Source organism: Rhinatrema bivittatum, unplaced genomic scaffold (assembly GCF_901001135.1).
Source record: "Rhinatrema bivittatum unplaced genomic scaffold, aRhiBiv1.1, whole genome shotgun sequence".
Taxonomy (NCBI): Eukaryota; Metazoa; Chordata; class Amphibia; order Gymnophiona; family Rhinatrematidae; genus Rhinatrema; species Rhinatrema bivittatum.
The window spans coordinates 25,240-38,925 of NW_021820831.1; the positions used below are offsets into that span (position 1 = coordinate 25,240).

General features: G+C 40.1%; 1 protein-coding gene across 1 annotated transcript in view; it reads left to right on the top strand.

The window, feature by feature from the left end:
• The first annotated feature begins 3,073 nt into the window (after nt 1-3,073).
• LOC115082188 (gamma-soluble NSF attachment protein-like) overlaps nt 3,074-13,686 on the top strand; it is a 116,843-nt gene continuing 106,230 nt past the window's right edge. Inside the window, exon 1 of the mRNA XM_029586439.1 lies at nt 3,074-3,274. The gene's annotated coding sequence lies outside the window, so the exon portion shown is untranslated. The remainder of the gene's footprint in view (nt 3,275-13,686) is intronic.

Here is a 13,686-nt window from a genome sequence, read left to right on the forward strand (position 1 = left end):
TCGGCGGCTCAGTGCCGCGATGGTGAGTACAGTGTCATAACAGGGAAAGAAAAGAGCTGAGCACTGCAGCACCTGGACAGACAAGCTATGGAACAGGGCAATGACCAAAAAAGGGAATTTGTAAAAACACAGAGGCAGATATCCGGGGGGGGGGAAGAGAAAAAGGGGGTAGGCTGGAAGGGGGGCTTGCATAGGCTGAAAATGTATAAATTGTAATATGCAATCCTGTGAGGGTGTGCGTACGTTTGTAAGACACCCGTGTTTGCAAGTCTGTGAAATAAAAAAAACATATATTTATTTTATTTATTTATTTAGGGCTTTTTTATACCGACACTCATGATACCAATCATATCCTATCAGTTTACAATAAACAGCGGTGCAATAACATTAACATCAACATGAACAATAGGCGAAGAGAGAAAAGTGAATGAAAGTTACAATAAAACAGGGGCACTTGAACTGGGAGGAGGAAAGGCAGAGTCATGGCTAACAGAGAAATAAATATTTAGTCTCAGAAATAAATAATATCTAGACATATACTTAGGACTATAATATTCACTTGTACTCAGGACTGAATATTATCAAATATATACATGATATCCTATACTTAGGGCTGAAATAGTATTAGTTCAAAAAACTCAGGACTGATTAATATAACATCAGAAGCCATGTCAGGGATGGGGAGCGTCGACTGGCGGACCAAGGCGAGTTGTAGCAATTGGGGAGGTCATAGATCAGGGAAGGCTTGTAGAAATAGCCAAGTCTTGAGTTTCTTTCTGAATGTCTGCGTGCAAGGTTCTTGTCTAAAGTCTGGGGGCATGTTATTCCAGATGGTTGGCACTGCTGTCGAGAAGGCTCGATCTTTGGTGGATGAGAGGTGTGTGAATTTGGCTGGGGGAGTGTGTAGCGTACCTTTGTATGCTTCTCTGATGGGTCTGGATGAGAAGTGTAGCGTGAGTGGGTAGTGTAAGTTGATGGGTGTTCTGTTGTAGATAGCTTTATGGATGATGGTGAGACACTTGTGTAGAATTCTGAAGTTTACTGGGAGCCAATGTAGGTTTTTCAGGATAGGTGTGATGTGGTCTCTTCTATTGGAGTTTGTTAAAATTCTGGCAGTCGAATTTTGTAGCATCTGAAGCGGTTTGGTGGAGGAAGCGGGAAGGCCTAGCAGAATGGAGTTGCAGTAGTCTAATTTGGAGAATATAATGGCCTGGCGTACTGATCTGAAGTCTTGAAAATACAGTAGCAGTTTGAGTATTTTTAGTACCTGAAGTTTGAGGAAGCAGTCTTTGGTTGTGTTGGTGATAAACTTTCTTAGATTTAGCTGGTTATCAATTATAACTCTGAGGTCTCTTGCTAGGTTGACCAGGGTGTTGGTGTGACTTGAGTGTAGGCTATCTTTGTGGTTGAGAGATATAAGGAGCATTTCTGTCTTGGACTTGTTGAGCACAAGGTTTAAGGTAGTCAGGAGGTCGTTGATTACTTGGAGGCAGTTGCCCCAGAATTTCAGTGTTTTTGTGAGGGATTCGGTTATAGGGATTAGGATTTGGTAAGACACTCGTGTTTGCAAGTCTGTGAAATAAAAAAACGTATACTGTTTCACTAAACTTGTGATCACTCTCCTTCCTTCCAGAAGGATTTGTTTCTCTCATTGTGACATCAGATTGCTCCGTCTCCATCTGCTGGTAGAGGTGCATAATCACTTGTTCTGGATTCATCTTACTGGTCTCTAAGACAGTATATTTTTTGTAATCACAATGGTCTCTTTTTTTACTGTTTTCTCCTAAATTCTTTTCAAGGCTCTTTTCCATTTCTTCTCCTGCCTCGTGTTCACCACTGCTCTTTCCCTCTTGTCTAATTTTTCTGTTTTCTGTCTCTATATCTCCCCGTGACCTCACAGTCTCTATTTCCTTATAGTTGGATATCAAGGATATCCTTTGTCCCTCAGTTTATACCTTCACTAGTTCTCATATCCCAGTTGTCTTCAACCCAACATTTCACCTCCCATTTCTCCTCTCCCTTGCCCCTCTCCACCTAATAATGCCAACTAAGTTGTTCCCAACACTAATCTCGTTCTCTGGTGCCTTTGACAGTAAAAAAAAAATCCGAAAAGAGATTTTCATGTCAATAAAAATGTCACGACCAACTGAGTCTCTTTCTATGGTGTTGTGGCTCAGGCTCTGTAACATGGTACTAAGTAGGGATTGGGGCCTATGTTTCAAAGCATAAAGGGGTGAATTTTAGCACAATTATGTCGAGCTACAAAACTGAACATGATAAAATATGTGTTCGGAAAAAATGTGATTGTCAGTAAAAAAAAAAGTTTATGAGTTAGCAATCCTGATTCCAGAAGATCAAGGCAACTTGGGATGTTTGTTATAAAGTTCAGGTTGGAGAAGTTTAGCTTCCACTGTTAAACAAACAAACAAAAAAAAAGACAGGCTTCCTTTACTGAGCACAACGTACAACACGCATACAATATACAAGACGCATACAATATACAAGAGAGTAATTTTCTCTGTAATTCAGGGGTTAGAGCGCTCCAAAAAAAGTTCTGTATCCTGCCCATTCTTGCTCTTTCAGAAACTGCCTAATAGGCTCAGGGTGTAAAGAAGCAATCTCGCGCATGACGCATCACACCCCAAATTTGAAATATTCTGAGAAATTCATTTAAATAATACACGTGTTTTCTCATTTGAGGACATACACATTATACATTTTGAGGTGCATACTATCCTGTTACGTGGCCTATGTGGAAATAACCAGTTTAAGGAAAGTCATTAGGAAGCCTAGGAATTGTTGAATTGCAGGGTGAGCTTGTGCCATTATGGACTACTGTACACTGCGGCCCCGATACCCCCCAAGCCTCCTCTCCCGAAAGCAGGAAGAAGAGGAAAACAATCGGAAGCCGATCTGCCAGCATAACTAGTCAGGTCTGCAGATCTCTCCGCATTGCAGCCCCCCACATCCTGCAAGGGCCGCAGTGCACGCGACACTTTTCACCGCGGACCGTCTGGTCCCGGTCCTGTCAGGAAACATCGCGAGACCAAACGCTGCCTGCCCCCCCCCCCTCGGACGAGCTTCCGCTTTCGCTGTCAAGTCAACCTCCTCGCACGTGACGTTACGCTGCAGCTCGAGGAAGCGGCTGGGGCAGCTGAGACGGCGTGGGTGCTGGAGCAGGCTGTTACGTTAACACCGGGCCGCCTGACTGGCCAAGAATGGCTGCACAGAAAATCAACGAGGCGCTGGAGCACATTGCTAAAGCCGAGAAATAGTAAATACGGCGCCGCCGCGGTTCACTACGTATTTGTTTTGCTTCTTGACTTAATGTCTTGTTCGTTATTTATTGCGTGCGTATGACGTTGCTTCTGCACGCGCTGAGGCTCCCGGGGAGGGCGGGTGATGCGGCGTCGTGTTTAGTCTGTGAGGCAGGGGTGAGAGTCCACGCGGGAGAGGGGAGCCTTGATCTGTTCTATGGCGTTGCATTCGTTTTGGGATCGGGGCGGCGCCGCTGCTGGCATAGGAGGATCCGCAGTCTCAGCTGGGAATTGTCCGGCTGCTGCAGTTATTTTTGCCAGTTGATTGCTTCAGCTTTTCTGACCTGAGATAACGAAAATGTCCTAGTGTGTACATGTTTGGACTGTTTTCTTTTACTTTGCCCCCCCGTCAGCAGTTTTACACGTTGAAAACTGTGTACGTTGATTTTTGGCAATAGAGGAGTTATAGGGAAAGGATGCAGTAGTGGTAGCCGGGGGATTAGTTCAGGATTATGTTTGGGAAGATAATTTTGCGAACTTTATTATATTTAACAAGATTTCAAAATATACAACAGAATATATTTCGAAGAAGTATAATGTTCTGTAACAGACTTTACTCAACTTCTTACACAAAATGATCAATGCAAATAACAATGGCACTAGTGTCTAGTAGCCCTTGATTTAGGAGAAACAAAGTGGCAATAAGAAAAAAAAAATCTGTTAAGAAGTAACAGTTTACAATGACAGTAAATCTTAGAAGTGCTCTACAGATGAGAACAGCCCTCCGTCCTGTCTAAAATCACACAAAGATGTGCTTTAAGAAGGAGAGCCAATCGCTGCTTTTGAGGTCTTTATGCTGCAGGAAATATCTTAATTGTTATGGTAGCTTTTCAGAGATGCAGAGCTCATAGTAAAGTTGACAGGTTGGAGAAGTTTAGCTTCCACTGTTAAACAAACAAAAAAAAAGACAGGCTTCTTGTGTTCCAATATTGTTATCCTTCACTAAGCTGAAACAGTTGGCAGATTTCAGTATTTTCTGTTTTTCTTTTGGATTGAAATTTTGTAGTGTTTTAATCATTGCATTTGTCTTATGGAAAACTAGTCCTTTGTAGATTGTAATTTATTTTTTTTGGACTGACAAAAGAATAATCTAAGGTAGTAAATGAGTTGTCAAGATCACAGCCGAAAAGGGGCCTGTGTGGTGTCAAGTTCATATACATCTTTGGAATAGTCTTATATTGGTCCACTGACCATCAGGACTGACCGAGGCATTGTGGTTGGTTTCAGGCATACCTTTGAGACATGAGTTGGAGTCTCAGGGTTGAGGCCCAACCAGTAGCTAAGGCAGCCAGGTAAGAACAGAGTGAGGATTTTGTTTCCAGGCATAGGCAACACTAGGGTCAGGAATTTGGCAAAAGCCAGGTCAGGATACCAGAAATCAACAGGGAGCCATAGTCACCAGGACTTTGAGTTTTGTCAGCAGATGGCTTATGTCTACTACTGCAGGCTTGTCTGTTTACCTGGCTCCTCACTTAGCTGTCTCCAGTGTTGAAAATTGCTGGTTCAAGACCTAGTGAATCTGATAGCATCCAATAAAAAGTACCACAACCTACAAGGAAATTTTCCAGTTACTGAATGGCAAATAGCTTTCTAAAAATGTATATGTTGGGTAATGTTTGTAGAGATAGTATTTTATTTTTGGCACATTCATAGGGTAAATCAATTTTGTTTGAGGACTTCATTCCCTATAAGCTCTGTTGGTGTGTGCATTTGCAGTACAAATACCATGAAACACTTTCAGCATCTTCTTTGTTTAGAGCAGTGGTCCCCCAACCCTGTCCTGGGGGCCCACCAGCCGGATGGGTTTTCAGGATATCCACAATGAATATGCATGAGAGAAAATGTGTATGCACTCCATAACATGGAAATTTTCTCTCATGCATATTCATTATGGATATCCTGAAAACCCAACTGGCTGGTGGGCCCCCAGGACAGGGTTGCGGACCACTGAGTTACAGGGCTGCATGGAAGCATTGAGGTGTTTGACAATAGTGAGGGTTGCATATTGCGGGATGATAGTTGACTATAGAGGGAAAGGGTGTATAAAGGCAAGAAAAGTTTATTTTGGGGGAGGGGGTGGTGAGGTGCTTGGTGAACGTATTTCTTCCTTGGAGGAGTTTTTGAATCCCTAGTTATTGTGGCAGATCATGTAAAAGACCTTGGAAGCCCAAATGTACAATTGGCAAACTATTTTGTACCACCTGCAGTGTCAGTGATCCAGCGGGATTGTATTTGCATGGAGTTTCTGTTGGGTACACAAAGACATAGAATGAAATGACACTATTCCTCATCGTCCGGCCAGAAAAGTGGGATATGTCCTTCATCCAGCAGATGGAGGCAGAAACAAAGCTCAGAGCTGACTTTCACTTCCCTATAAGGATCTGGTGTTGCCTTCAGCTTTTCAGTATTTTTCTCTGCCTCAGCAGATGTGCAGACTTGTCAACTGGTGCTATGAGTAGGCTGCTCTCGAGAAGGCTTTAAGCCCGGTTTCAAGGTAGAACATAGGCCAAGTCCTGGGGGTGCTCATACGGCTTGCCCTTCCCTCTTGGGAACTGACTTCAGGGGGTCTGAGTTCCTGCACCAGTGAGCCAAGCACTGGGAGGGGGATTCCCAGTAGCTTTCCCTTTTTGGGTTCAGCAGCTGTGGATCAGATTCCTAGGATAACATTTCTCTAGTAGAGTGGGCTTCCAGGGCAACAGGCCAGACAAAGGGCAGGAGATCGCTCTGGGACCCCCCGCTGGATCCCCAGGGACTTTTGGCCAGCTTGGGGGGGCCTCCTGACCCCCCAAGACTTGCCAAACGTCCCTGGGCCTCCTGACCCCCCCCCCCCCAAGACTTGCCAAAAGTCCCTGGGGGTCCAGCGGGGGTCCGGGAGCGATCTCGGCTGCCAGTAATCAAAATGGCGCCGATAGCCTTTGCCCATACTATGTCACAGGGGCTACCGGTGCCATTGGTCAGCCCCTGTCACATGGCAGGAGCACAAGATGGCACCGATGCCCATGGACAGGGGCTGACCAATGGCACCGGTAGCCCCTGTGAAATAGGTCAGAGGCTATCGGCACCATTTTGAGCAAGGCAGGCACGCACGCCGGGCTCGGAGGGACAAATCACTTGCGGGATCCCGCTGGACCACCAGGGATGTTAGTAAGTCTTGGGGAGGGATGTGGATGGTGGGGGGGGGGGGGTTGTATTATAGTTAATTGTAATGCTTGGGGTGGTTTTTAATTTAAAAAAATAAAATGTGCCCCTCCCCCCCGTACAAACCCGAAAAACGGATTTTCCCCGAAGTTCGGGGCCCCCGATCCACGACGAATTAGGCAATTTTGTTGAAATTGCCTAATTCGTGATAAATGATTGCAATCTCTAGCCAAAATGCCAAAAATACAAAAGGTATTGATAACTAAATCAATGCTCTTCACCAACTCAGTAAATAATATATCTCTGTTATCAAAACCACATCAGCAAGCCTGACTACGTGCTTAGTGTAGATCTAAGCCGTCTGGTCTTTTCTATCATTTGCGGTTCGGTGGATTATAGAGAGGCACCAGAGATGCTTTAAAGTAATCTTAAATGAAACTGTCTGTCTGTGCCCATCAGATGATATCTTACAAATGGTAGTATCTTTATAATTGACGCTCTATAATCCACCGATCCGCAAATGATAGAAAAGACCCGACGGCTTAGATCTACACTAAGCACGTCGTCAGGCTTGCTGATGCGGTTTTGATAACATAGAGATATAGTCAATACAGTCTGCCAGGCATGGAAGCAGGCAGACCTCAAGTAAAAAGATACACCCTGCTACAATCTAGACTGTCTGGGTTCCCAGGTTCAGGCTGGCACCTCATGGGAGAGAGCTGCGTGATGGTGCAATTTGGCCTGGCTTGTGCTGCTTTACAGCCATTTAACCCTGTAATCCAATTTCAGGCAATCAAATGAACTCAGTAATTGGCTATACAAGTTCTGAAATTGTCACAGCTGTGAGAAATCTCTTTGCTGATAGTGGAGCTGCTGACTTGCAACTGGCAGGCAAGGCTAATTAGGAGGTGCAGAACAATCAGAACGCAGCTCTAAGAACCTATTGTGAGCAAAGGTCTTATGTCCTACAGAAAATCCTCATGTCTCCAAAGAAGAAAGGGGACCTTAAGGTGTCCTGCCCACAGATAGAGACACCAGAAAAAAAAGCTCAAAGCCGACTTCACTCCCTTCTATAAAGGTCTGGTGCTGCCTTCAGCTCTTCAGATATCTTATCTTGTATATCTCACTGCAGCTACAAGGCTCTCCCCTTGTGGTAAAAAGGCCTCCCTATGCATATAGATCTTGCTCCTCCTTTAGTCAAGTATAAATTACAACATATGGGTAATTTACAGGTATTGTTCATACATGAATAAACATACAATGTATACCTGTTTCTATTTCCAACACTATTTATTCCTTTATTACAAACATATCTTTAAAAACAATTTATTTTTCACATCCACTCATCCACTCATATCACATTCATTCACCAATGACAATACAATAATATTTATTGCACATATCCCTACACTCTAAAAATACAATATTTATTTCATTTTTATGATAACCAACAATTTCCTTTTTAATCCGATTTTTTTCATATAAATCACCTATTTTGTCAAAATCTTCCCTACTGTTATACAAAATTTATCTTATTTTTCTAAATTTACCCTGCTTTTCAAAGTTCCCTCCTAATTTCTCTTTGTTTCTCAAAAAACTCCAGACAAGAGACTCCTGTTTCACCCAATGGTTTCCTCAGGGGATCACTATATAACAGTTATTTTTTTTCTTTCACTGTTGGGGAACATCCAATCATCTGGTAACTTCTGTTGTTCTTTATGCTCATGCAGGGAACATTCAACTTCACTTCTTAATTGAACTGTCAATCTTCATCAACCTATTCTTTTCAATACACAAATAGACTAATCCCTATTAAACCCTTTAAAACATTTTACACACACACCATATTTATTCATATTTATATTAATATCCATTTTTTCAAGACACAATTGACAATTGTTGGTTATATAAAAATGAAATATTGTATTTTTAGATTGTGGGGGTATGTGCAATAAATATTGATTTGTCATTGGTGAATGAATGTAGTATGAGTGGATGTGAAATATATAAATTGTTTTTAATGATATGTTTGTATTGAAGGTATAAATATTGTTGGAAATAGAAACATATATTGTATGTTTATTCATGTATGAACAATACCTGTAAATTACCCATATGTTATAATTTATAATTGAACAATAATCCCAACCAATGTACTGGTGTATGCTATAAAGCACCCTATTACCGGCAAACTTTTGTTAGACCCTCTATTCACGAGTAGGCATAAATCAATCCGTCTCGTTTCTCATAAGAGGTCTGATTACTTTTAATTTTAATCACATATATATTTTGTTTGAATTTTCAAATTATCTTTAAAAACAGTCCCGACAAAAATTAATGGGGAAAATTCCCAACCAATAAATCACATGGATGATATTTAGGCAAATACTTATCCACGATGAATAGGTCCCAAACGTCCCGACATGGCCATGTTTCGGACTGAAGTCCTGCTTCAGGGGAATAGCTGGAAAATGGACTCCAATTCAACGGAAAAAGTCCATCCTTTGCTCAAGAAGTTCCATCAAAGCGGTTTAATCCGTGCATATCCTTTTCTGAATGCGAGCTGTATTTCAACCCGCCAACTTTAACAAATGGCGACAAAACCGGAACCTTTTATATCTCTTCCGGAAACCCTAGAACTAGAGCGGGTTTCCGGAAGAGGAATATAAAAGGTTCCGGTTTTGTCGCCATTTGTTAAAGTTGGCGGGTTGAAATACAGCTCACATTGAGAAAAGGATATGCACGGATTAAACCGCTTTGATGGAACTTCTTGAGCAAAGGATGGACTTTTTCCGTTGAATTGGATTCCATTTTCCAGCTATTCCCCCGAAGCAGGACTTCGGTCCAAAACATGGCCATGTCTGGACGTTTGGGACCTATTCATCGTGGATAAGTATTTGCCTAAATATCATCCATGTGATTTATTGGTTGGGAATTTTCCCCATGAATTTTTGTCGGGACTGTTTTTAAAGATAATTTGAAAATTCAAACAAAATATATATGTGATTAAAAGTAATCAGACCTCTTATGAGAAACGAGACGGATTGATTTATGCCTACTCGTGAATAGAGGGTCTACAAAAGTTTGCTGGTAATAGGGTGCTTTATAGCATACACCAGTACATTGGTTGGGATTATTGTTTTTGTTTACATAATTGTGTACTGGAATACACGGTTGGTGTGAGTGGGTATTTGTGTAATTTATACTTGACCATTGTGGTTACCTTATAATGTAAGGGTATTATCTAGTCACTATTGCTTGTTGATCATTTAAATAATATATTTAGTAACATTATTTAATAATTAGTACAATGAGAATGGATGAATTCTTTAGTTTTATGGAACAAACAGCATCCTCGATTATATCCAATTTTAGCTTGTTTGATACTGCATGTGCAACTACAGAGATAGGAAGTTTGGATGATTATACTGGGATGAGAAAGAAGTATATTAGGATGGAATTGCTTGCTGCATTTTTGTCAGAATACTGCAAGATGAAGAGAATTCCAGGGGGGTTAAGAATAATTAAGGAACCATTGTTGTTTTCAGAGCAGGAAGATTTTGTAACTAAATGGAATGCAGTTCTCAACAAATGCTCATATGACCTGATGGTTCTGATAGTAGAGTGTATACAACACACTTTAGTGTCTATACAAAATGAAATGGATGCCCAATTAAAATTAATACAGGAATATTCACAAAAGGAGGTTATTGATAAGCAGTTAGAGCAATTACAGGATCTAATGGATACATTTAAAATGGAGACGAGAATTAAAAACGAAAAAATGTTTTTGAGATCAGACAGACTATACTAAAGGATATATTTATCCGTGGATGAATAAGCAAGGTAAAAAAAAAGGGGTGGGGAAAAACGTTTTCATCATCGGAGAGTTCATCAGATGAAGAGGTAGAAATGGTTGAAAGTACCAAGAAAAGGTCTGTTACATTTACCCAACCTTTGGCGAATACTCCTGTGGATAATTTGGCTGGGGGTAATCAGTATGCGAGTGATGAAAATCAATATTTTTTATGATCACAGAATTGAGGGGGAAGGAGAAATTGGATACCACAGATGAACACAGGTTATCGATACAGGAACTATCGGTTCCCATGACAACCCAGATGATACAGGGATCAGTGGTGAATCTGTCATCACATGTACTATCTCAGGAAGAGGTAGCGGTTTTAAATAAGGGTTTGACATTTGTGCCCACAGCTGGTTATGATTCCTTTAATACAAGGGTGGAGTTGTATACATTTTTTCGTAGATTAAAGATCAAAAAGTTTTTCTGTAATATTGAGCAAGAGAGAGAACCCAGCCAAAGATCCAAGTTTGTTAAATGATCAAAATGGATACCTCCTGATCCTCTGGATCCATTTTTAGTGGTATTTGAAAGGTTGGTGTTAAAAGATTTGTCAAAATTGGAGCATTCTGAGTCATTTGTTTATAGTAACATCACATGGGAAGAAAAAAATGCATTACAGAGGTTGCAAAATGATGCAAATATCATTATAAAACAGGCAGACATAGGAGGGGCTACAGTCCTTATGGATAGAGGGGCTTATATAGACGAAGTTAATCGACAATTAACTGATTAATTTTTACCATCTATTAGATAGGGACCCCACAGGGAATTCAAGTGGCGATCTACTTGTTGATACAGCAGGCAATTAAACACAAGGTTATAGATGGGAAGTTAGGTGATTACCTTTATGAAAAATTTCCAGTAAGTCCAGCATTCTATACAGTACCCAAAATACATAAGAATTTATATCCACCAGGAAGACCTATTGTCTCCAGAATAGGTTCTCTCTTTGAGCCTATTTCAAAATATGTGGATTATTTATTGCAATTTAGTGTACAACAGATTGATTCCTATGTCAAGGATGCAGCAGATTTTATAAAGACGGTAGATCAACTGGAAGGGATTGAAAAAGAGTGGTGGCTGGTTACTGCTGATATTTTTTCTCTTTACACAAACATACCACAAAATTTGGCTATAGAAATCGTGCAGGAAGTGTTGAATAGAACAGAAATGTCGGATAAGAAAAAAATGTTTGTTAAATCAGTGTCTGCTATTATATTAAAAAAAAAAAGCTTTTTTCAGTTTGAAGGGAAATATTATCATCAGATTAAGGGGATTCCGATGGGGTCATCTGTGGCCCCATCAGTAGCCTGCCTGTATGTGGCAGCATTTGAAAGTAAGTTCATTTATCCATCATGATTTTGGGGAGAAATAATAATATGGAAGAGGTTTATAGATGACATTTTTTTCATATTCACTGGAATGCAGAAAAGATTAGAAGAACTTCAGGTATGGATTAATTCATTGGATGAAAATTTGAATTCAATACAAATCAACAATGAATATCTTTTTTGGATATGTATGTGTATAAGAATTTAGGTAAATTACATACCACGATTTACAGGAAGGAAACAGAAATACTACATTAGTTTTCTAGCTTTCATCCCAAGCGACTAAAAGAAAATATCCCAGTCAGTCAATTTTTGCGCCTTCGGCGCTTGTGTACTGCTGTCAGTGAATTTAAAATTAAAGGACTAGAATTAACAGAGAGATTTTTAGTCCGGGGATACAAGCAGAAAATTGTGAAAAGGGCATTTAAACGAGCTCTTTATGCTAACAGAGATAACCTATTGGTTACTGGAAACAAGGTTTCTTTGACAAGTGTAGTTTGAACATTACCATTTTTTCATTTGGTAACAGATACTAAGGAAATTATCTACCGACGTTGGCCAATTATACAAGATGAAATTGTGTTTCAGGACCCCCCAATTTTTGCGTTTAAAAAGAAACGATCTTTAAGGGATATGTTGACATCTACTGTGTTGTTGGAAACATTGAAAGGGTTGGAACAGTCCGGCCAGTATAAATGTGGACAGTGTGTAGTGTGCTCACATGTATATGAAACTGTATCAGTTCAAATCCCATCAACAGGTTGGGTATATTGGTTACCAAAGAAATTTGATTGTAGATCCTCCCAAGTGATTTATGCAATTATATGTCCTTGTAGACATTACTATATAGGTCAAACAAAGAGAATAATTAAAACAAGAATAATTTAGCATTTAAAATGCACCCCTGGTACAACATTGGTATGAGAAGAAACATCAAATACAAGAACTAAGGTTTTGTGCGCTTAATCAGGTTGTATTAAGGAGGGGAGGAGATATCTCTAAAATTTTGGTTCAGAAGGAACAGAGATATATATTTCGTTGGGAGACGATATAACCTTTGGTATTGACCCAAGAAGTGGAATGGAACGTGTTTATATAGTTTTGGATAAGGTAGAGTATATTGGATCAGGATTCAGAAGGAACTGTGTTCATTTAAGCAGTATTTAGGGAGTAATGCGTGATATACGCGAGTGACGTATGAAAGGGGAGTTTCCGCGGGGAGATTTAAAAAGAGAAAGGAAGTATTGAATGCGCAGCCGCGGCGTTGTGGAAAGGTAAAGCAGTCTGGTGTTAGTGGAAGCTTGTGTTAAAATCATTAAGGTTAGTACGCATTTTTCAAAGAAAAGAGCAAGTAGTTATCAGAAGAATGTGTTTATTGATGACATGTAGTTGTGCAAATGTTTTTGAGTAGTTATGATGTTGGGTTGAAGAATCGTTATAATCGATATAAACGTGGTTTGGTGATGGAAGAAGAGAGGTGGTGAACTGATACTAGTTGAAAACATGCAATGGAGGCGTTGTAATGGATGCATATAAAAGATAATAGAAGTTTAAAAGAGGTGAGTGTGTAGATTTATTATATGGTCCGGTTTGTTTTTGAAATAAATATTGGAAACGTAGTAGTGATATTATAAATAGTTAGGGGTGACTAGGTCAATTGTGTCTCAAAAATGGATATTAATATAAATATGAATACATATGGTGTGTGTAAAATGTTTTAAAGGGTTTAATAGTGATTAGTCTGTTTTATATTGAAAAGAATAGGTTGATGAAGATTGATAGTTCAATTAAGAAGTGAAGTTGGATGTTCCCTGCATGAGCGTAAAGAACAATAGAAGTTACCAGTTGATTGGATGTTCCCTAACAGTGAAAGAAAAAATAACTGTTATAGTGATCCCCTGAGGAAACCATCGGGTGAAACAGGAGTCTCTTGTCAGGAGTTTTTTGAGAAACAAAGAGCAGTTAGGAGCGAACTTTGAAAAGCAGGGTAAATTTAGAAAAATAACAAGATCAATTTTGTATAACAGTAGGGAAG